Source organism: Halichoeres trimaculatus, unplaced genomic scaffold (genome assembly GCF_033239565.1).
Source record: "Halichoeres trimaculatus isolate MK-OKI-2021-1 unplaced genomic scaffold, fHalTri1.1 fHalTri1_scaffold_7, whole genome shotgun sequence".
NCBI classification, from domain to species: Eukaryota; Metazoa; Chordata; class Actinopteri; order Labriformes; family Labridae; genus Halichoeres; species Halichoeres trimaculatus.
Window position 1 is genome coordinate 15,751,264 of NW_027437185.1, and position 6,516 is coordinate 15,757,779.

The following is a 6,516-nucleotide window of genomic DNA, read 5'->3' on the forward strand; positions in this document are numbered from 1 at the left end:
GGGGTCTTAATTTTTTACAGGTGGAATCTAATTTTTCCTCCATAACTTGTTTTTATTCCTATATTATTGTATCATTCTATAGCTGTATCCCAGCCAAAACAACATTTGAATCCAAAATGTGTCCCTTTAACTGAGCCTTGGACCCATGGTTTTTTTTATAACACCCACAACAGCATCGTTTTTTCTTTATAGGTAACTCAGGGATTTCTTCTTAGACATCATGATTGAGATGGACTTATTTTCTTCTTATGGTATGTTTCTCTTCCATAAAATTACTTGAATTTTTGCAAGGTAATTTGAGTAATATTTTGCTTTTTCTTGGTGGGAATGGATGCAGATATTTATCTTCAAGGGTTTGTTTTGGTTTTATAGTTGGGCCATTTAAAGTCTTAGTCTAATTTTCAGACACTCCATTTGGTATTTTACTGTCTTGCTTCAATTCCAAACGAACCATTTTGTTCTTTATGCCTCTTTCCTTTAGTGTATTAAAAAGATTACAGCAGTGTGGTTCCAAACCTTTAGAGAAATTATAGTTGAAGTTCACTTATAACAAAGTTTTACCCTTCTACATTTGTTTGTTGTAGGTCATTGGGTTCAAATGTTGGATTGAAAAATTAAACAGGATATGAGGAAAAGAGCGAGCTCCACTGTCAGCTGATGCTGCGTCAGGTGCACACATAATGAGCAGGTTGTATATTCAGTTTCTCATATTTTATTTATGCATCATAAACATCTCGCTACAGCAGCTCTGACATTTCAGACGAGACCTCTATTCAGATACCTAGCGATAGCTGGCAGATATCACATTTTTTCTCAATTTCAAGGTTAAGAAAAAGCATACAAGATCAGATCAGTATGCAGGAGCAACACTTTTTATGGTTTGTTGCTGCTGTGACTGATAACAGTGAAACATTTGATAAACATATTCAAGAGCCAAGTATTTTAGTTTGGGCCTAATCAAGTGTGAAAGCCATAAATAGATTATCTAAAGAGGCCAGGTGCCACCCCTATTGCTTCACTTTTCAGCCTTACACAACACACACACACACACACACACACACACACACACACACACACACACACACACACACACACACACACACACACACACACACACGCTGTCTTTAAACAGAGGTGTCACACCAACAGAATTTTCCCCTTGGTGGTAAAAAATAAGTGGGTCTGACAGTCAGTAATTAGGTGATTACATTTTTTACAGCCTGCATCCTTTTTGCACCTTTCAGTTGGTGTATGTGTGTGTGTTTAAAACCTCACTGGCATAAGATAAGTGTGTTTATAAAAAGAAACAACATAATCAAATATGACAAAGCACTACACACGGATAGGTCATGATTTCAATTATATAAAGTGTGCAAAATCCTAAAAAAAGAAAAAAAGAAGAAGGAGAAAAAGGAGACAGTCTTGAGCAATTCAAGGAGGTGGCCACGGAGAAAATTACAAACAACAATAGTGTTTTGTTCAGCAGGCAAGTACAACTAACACACTTCTATTTGTTGGCTGAAGTAGGTGTTAATTAAGAGGCTCCACCAGTGCAGCGTGAATTATAGTCCTGAAGAGAATGAGCTTACAAATGTACTTAGGAAGCTCTTAATGAAGGCCTTCGAATATTATTATCTTCAAGAAAGACACTCCTGAATATTGTTTTTGTTCCATAATAAATTGCAAAGTAATTGTTTCCCCAAAAGAGACTTTTGACCATGGTACAACTGAAGGGTCCTGCATCAAACAAGCATATTATAATCCAGCAAATGAAGACATAACTGTGAACTACCTCACGTGTAATTTTAATTTCAGTCAAGAAGTGGTTGACCCATCACTTTTACGGTGCTGAGGATTTGTTTATGCAATTAGAACCAAAAGGGGATTGTATGTGGTGCAGTTGTGTACTTGAATGATGAATGTTTGTCAGAGTAACAGCTTGCTGGGGGGACAAGTTTTGGGTGTCCTTGACCTCTACTCTTTTCGTACCTGTTGGGCCGACAAATGATAAGAGCACAGCATGCTATAAATAATTCCTTCTCATTAAGGGGAAGTGCACATGTTTGTCACACTCTGAATGTATAATTGAGCACATGCAAATGTGTGTCTGTGTGTGGAACAATGTTGGATAAAAAAAAATGGGACCTCTGCATTATAACTGTTGTTTAACTTGCTGATGTTTCAAAATAAAACGCATATTTTTATGCAGGTGAATTTGCTTTCTGTACATATATTTCATTGTCAGTCTCGGCACATTAACCCCACTCTCCTGCTTCTCCTACATCTCATTTTCACGGCTTCAGTTTTACTTTGCAAGACATATATTTTTTACCTTGGAGAACACATTTTCTCTGATGCAATGTTCAATTTGCACCATGTAATAAACAATTTATACAGTGTAATTTACATTTCTCTGTTTAATTTATCATTTCTACTGTGGGATTAGAATTTTCCACCATGCATTATGTTTGGACAGTATATACTGTGAGATACATTTTTTAGCAGTAAAATGATTCAGATTGAAGGTCACTGATCAGAAAAAAACCTTGATTGCCTCTGTCGATGAGCTTCTTACACAATTGTTTCTTCCTCTATTGTTCAGCACTCATGGCGGTAGGTATATTTGAAAGCTTCCCATCAAATCAGTTACTCATACTTTGATGTTGACTGAATTGGAAGGTCCCTCACAGCAGGAGGATTTTTTTTTCTTGACATAAGGAACACAGCGACTTTCAGTCTACCCACATTCACCTGACTCATTCTGACAGCTGTCCATGGAGCTGCATGATGTCATCTTCAGGCTCTCCCTTCCCGATAAAAGACCTCCCTGATTAGAAATGAGTGTGTTGCTGCCATGTAGGCGTCACTCCTCCACAGCAGTACTCAAGGGGAGGAAGAGGAGAGTCAACAGGCCAGAAACAGTAATGATTATCCTCCACAGCAGTCATTCAGTGTGACTTTCTGGCAGAGGTGAAAGGAAACATACATTATCAGAGTGAATTAAGCAAAAGTCCCTCAGGAGGACATCTCCCACATGCTCACAGTAAGGTGTTGGGACAGTGATGATATGACTTCGCATGGCAGCTTTGCTCTCTTCTGATTGGACTGTGGAGAAGGTCGCAGCTCATGACTCAACTGCTGCTAATCCATCATCAACAGTCTGTTGAGCTCCACCTGCTGGTTAAGATTTTGGGTCCAGGCTTTTGGCTCCTCTGATCGTTCAGAGAGAGAGGAAGGTCTCCCTCCTTGGCGCAAGAAAAGAGCAGGAGGCAACTCAGTAACTGCCTCTGTGTCTGTTGCCGGACACCAGCAAAACCTGTGATGGTGAATCATTTCCCCCTGATGAGCTATATTTAGGAAGCGTAGCTTATGAAACTTCAATCTGTAGGTGCCCATCTCAAGTTCTGTATTTTTAGGACTTAGTGCTTTGTGCTGTTTGTGCAAAGCAGGATCTCTATTTGAAGAAGTGAAGCTGACAATATTAATACAACAATGTGAGATTTGCTCTCTCTTCTCTCTGTGTAGAGCTCGTTCTGATCACATTATCTCTGTCGTTGTTGTCAGATATCTTTCACAGATGGAGAGACAAAAGCATGTGCATCATCATTTCCACACATACAATGATTACTGAAGACGGAAAAGCAATTACCAGCAGACCACCCGGCTGCAAACACCCTGTCATTCACAGTGCACACACTATTCCAGAAACCTTGTTTTATTCCAAAACTCTTCTGGGAGCTGCTGGCCTCATTTCTTGATTTCCAAGTGGGATTCAGACTAAAAGGGAGGTGAAGAATGTGACAGAAACCACGAAATTAAAAATAATGCATCTGAAATCTGTAATGAGTCACAGGTCCAAAGCTTGTTCAAACTGCATCCCATCTGGAAAAGATGGTGTTGAAGGTGTGCTTCAAAATGAGAAGCTGGAGACAGGTTATATAACATCAGGCAGTACATTACTCGATGGCTTTCATTTTTTAATAAGCAGCTCAGAGGACATGTAAGCCACAGGCTTTTAAAAGTTTTAAATATCTGGGACTGGGTTCCTTTTTAACATGCAAAGTACATTTGTCTATATAAATGTACATATTCAGCCTTTTTTAAATCATGTCCTCAGATTTTTGTGGAGTGTCATGAAGTCAGAGCACATTTCCAAGTGAAACTGTTCTGTAAATAGAATAAGAGCCAATCCATAGCAGCATTTGGAGGGATAGAAAAAAAGACTTCTTTGAGGATTCAGAACTAATTATGCCTATAACACTACCGCTGTTGCCTAAGGTTCCTAATTAGAACATTACAAAGCAGCTGCTGGAAAAAGTATTATTTTTGGAGTCAGTTCAGTCTGGAAAGTTTTCAGCATTGTTGGTTGAGACTTCCCCAATGTGCTGAAGCAGGGAATGAGAATTAGAAAAGAAATAAAATGATAAAAACCTAATTTTGCAATAATTGTGAGTTCATGACTCATAACAGCAGAGTTCATGACTCGTGAAATCTGGGCTCATGACTCATGAATTCAACCCTCAACCAAATCAAATGGAGTTGGTGCCTTTTGCTACTGAATGTTTAAAAGAAGGGATTTAATGAGTGCCCGGTCCGTTTTGGTGTACTCTGGTTTGGCATTTGCAATGTCGGTGATACTTTTAAGGTACTATAAAAAGTTTTGGACTTGTTTTGTTTTTCAGCTCATGCCACTTAATAGCCTATAGCAAGAGCAGATTACCTGTTGCAGTTTTGCCAAAAGTTTTTAAACAGGCCCTCGTTGTCAGACAGGGCCAAAGGTTGTGGAATGAGTTTTTATTCAAGCATACAGACGATAATTGGCAGCAGTTATAAAGATGGGGCAGAGGTGAGTTAGTGACTCAGAGGAGCTGGCAGAGGAGCTGTGCAGACAGAAGCTCGGGTGGTTTTGGGGTATAGGCTGCACCAGGAGAACAGGTTGAATTGAAGCAGCTGTGAGGCTTACATTTCCAAAGATCTGAGGCTTGGCGAGTGGCTGGGCACTGGGGCTCGATGGAGGGAGGCACTGGAGACAGAGTAGCAAAAGGTGAGGCAAAGGAAAATCCATAAAAGCTAATGCAACACAGGGAAAATCACTGAAAAGGAGCCAGCTATATCACTTGGGGAGCAGAAACAATCTGGCAGCATGCAGAGAGGAGATCAGAGCTCAGGAGAGGCTGCTGACCAGGAGCTGATGAGGAACAGGTGAGTTAGTGGAGAGCCCAACGCCTGGAGACTATGCCCAGCCTCTGATAGAGGGCACAGAAGAAAAACAGCTCCACAGCAGGCCAACACAGAGATACATATACGAAATCTATCTGTCCTTCTGTTTTCATCCGCTTATCCAAGATCAGGTCAGGGGGGCAGCAGTCTAAGCAAATCGACCCAGAGGTCCCTCTCCACAGCAACGTTTCCTGACTCCTCCAGGGAGATCCCAAGGTGTTTCCGGGCTAGAAGGGATATATAATCCCTCCATCTAACCCTTAGTCTCCTGAGGTCTCCTGCTGTAAATGATATACTTAACACCCAGATAACAACATTATTATCCTCATGCCATCGATTATTTGTGTAAACGTACGTACTTTTTTTTTTTCATTTCTTCTAATTTTCTTCATTTTTTTTTTTGTTTCAAATTTTCTTCTCACATAATATTTTGTATGGCTAATACAGGAGCAAGGATTAGCAAAAAGATGCATGTTTGCTATAAGTTTTGTTTGAGATGGTGAAACTCAATGACCAGAGGTTTGCTGGGCAAAAAAGTTCACTTGTGTGCAAATTGACTTACTTAAGACATGTGGCAGGACACAAGGGCACAGCCATGGCATCAAGGCCACGATAGATAATTAACTGCTGAATCTTGTCACCCTCTGTAAGCAAAATAATAAGACTACTTTTTGTTTTAATAATGCAGAATAATGTAGCCAACTAACCACAATCAATTGCTGCAACAATATACTTCAACCTTCAACAATATTCAGTAATTAGTGCCGAAAATTCACTAAGAGCTGGGTCTGAGACCTCTTGACTCATTCTACCCCTGAGGACAAAAAGGAGAAGGGTCAGCTTAAGTGCTTAAGTCTTCTCTAAACAGATGAGTTTTCAGACACCTCTTAAAAGTAGAAAAGGACTCGGTGGATTGTATAGAGTTGGGTAATTCATTCACCATGTGGGAACAACAGAGGAGAAAAGTCTGGCTAAAGATTTGGAGCCGCGCTGGGCTGGGAGCAACAGGTATCTTTCACAAGCAGAGCGGAGTGGGCGTGAAGGAGTGTAGACCTGAATGAGGGACCCCAGGTAGAAAGGAGCCGTTCTTGTTAACGTTAATGTTTTGTAAGCCAGAAGAAGAGCTTTGAATTTGATTTGAGCTTCCACTGGAATTCAGTTAAGAGAGATTAACATATAAGTTGTTTTGGACAAAGACAGGTAGGATCTGTTCTAGTTTGCTACCACAATATATACATACATTGGGTGATTGTGCTTATAGGAAAATAAGTTTTTGTCCCAGAAAAACACGCCCAT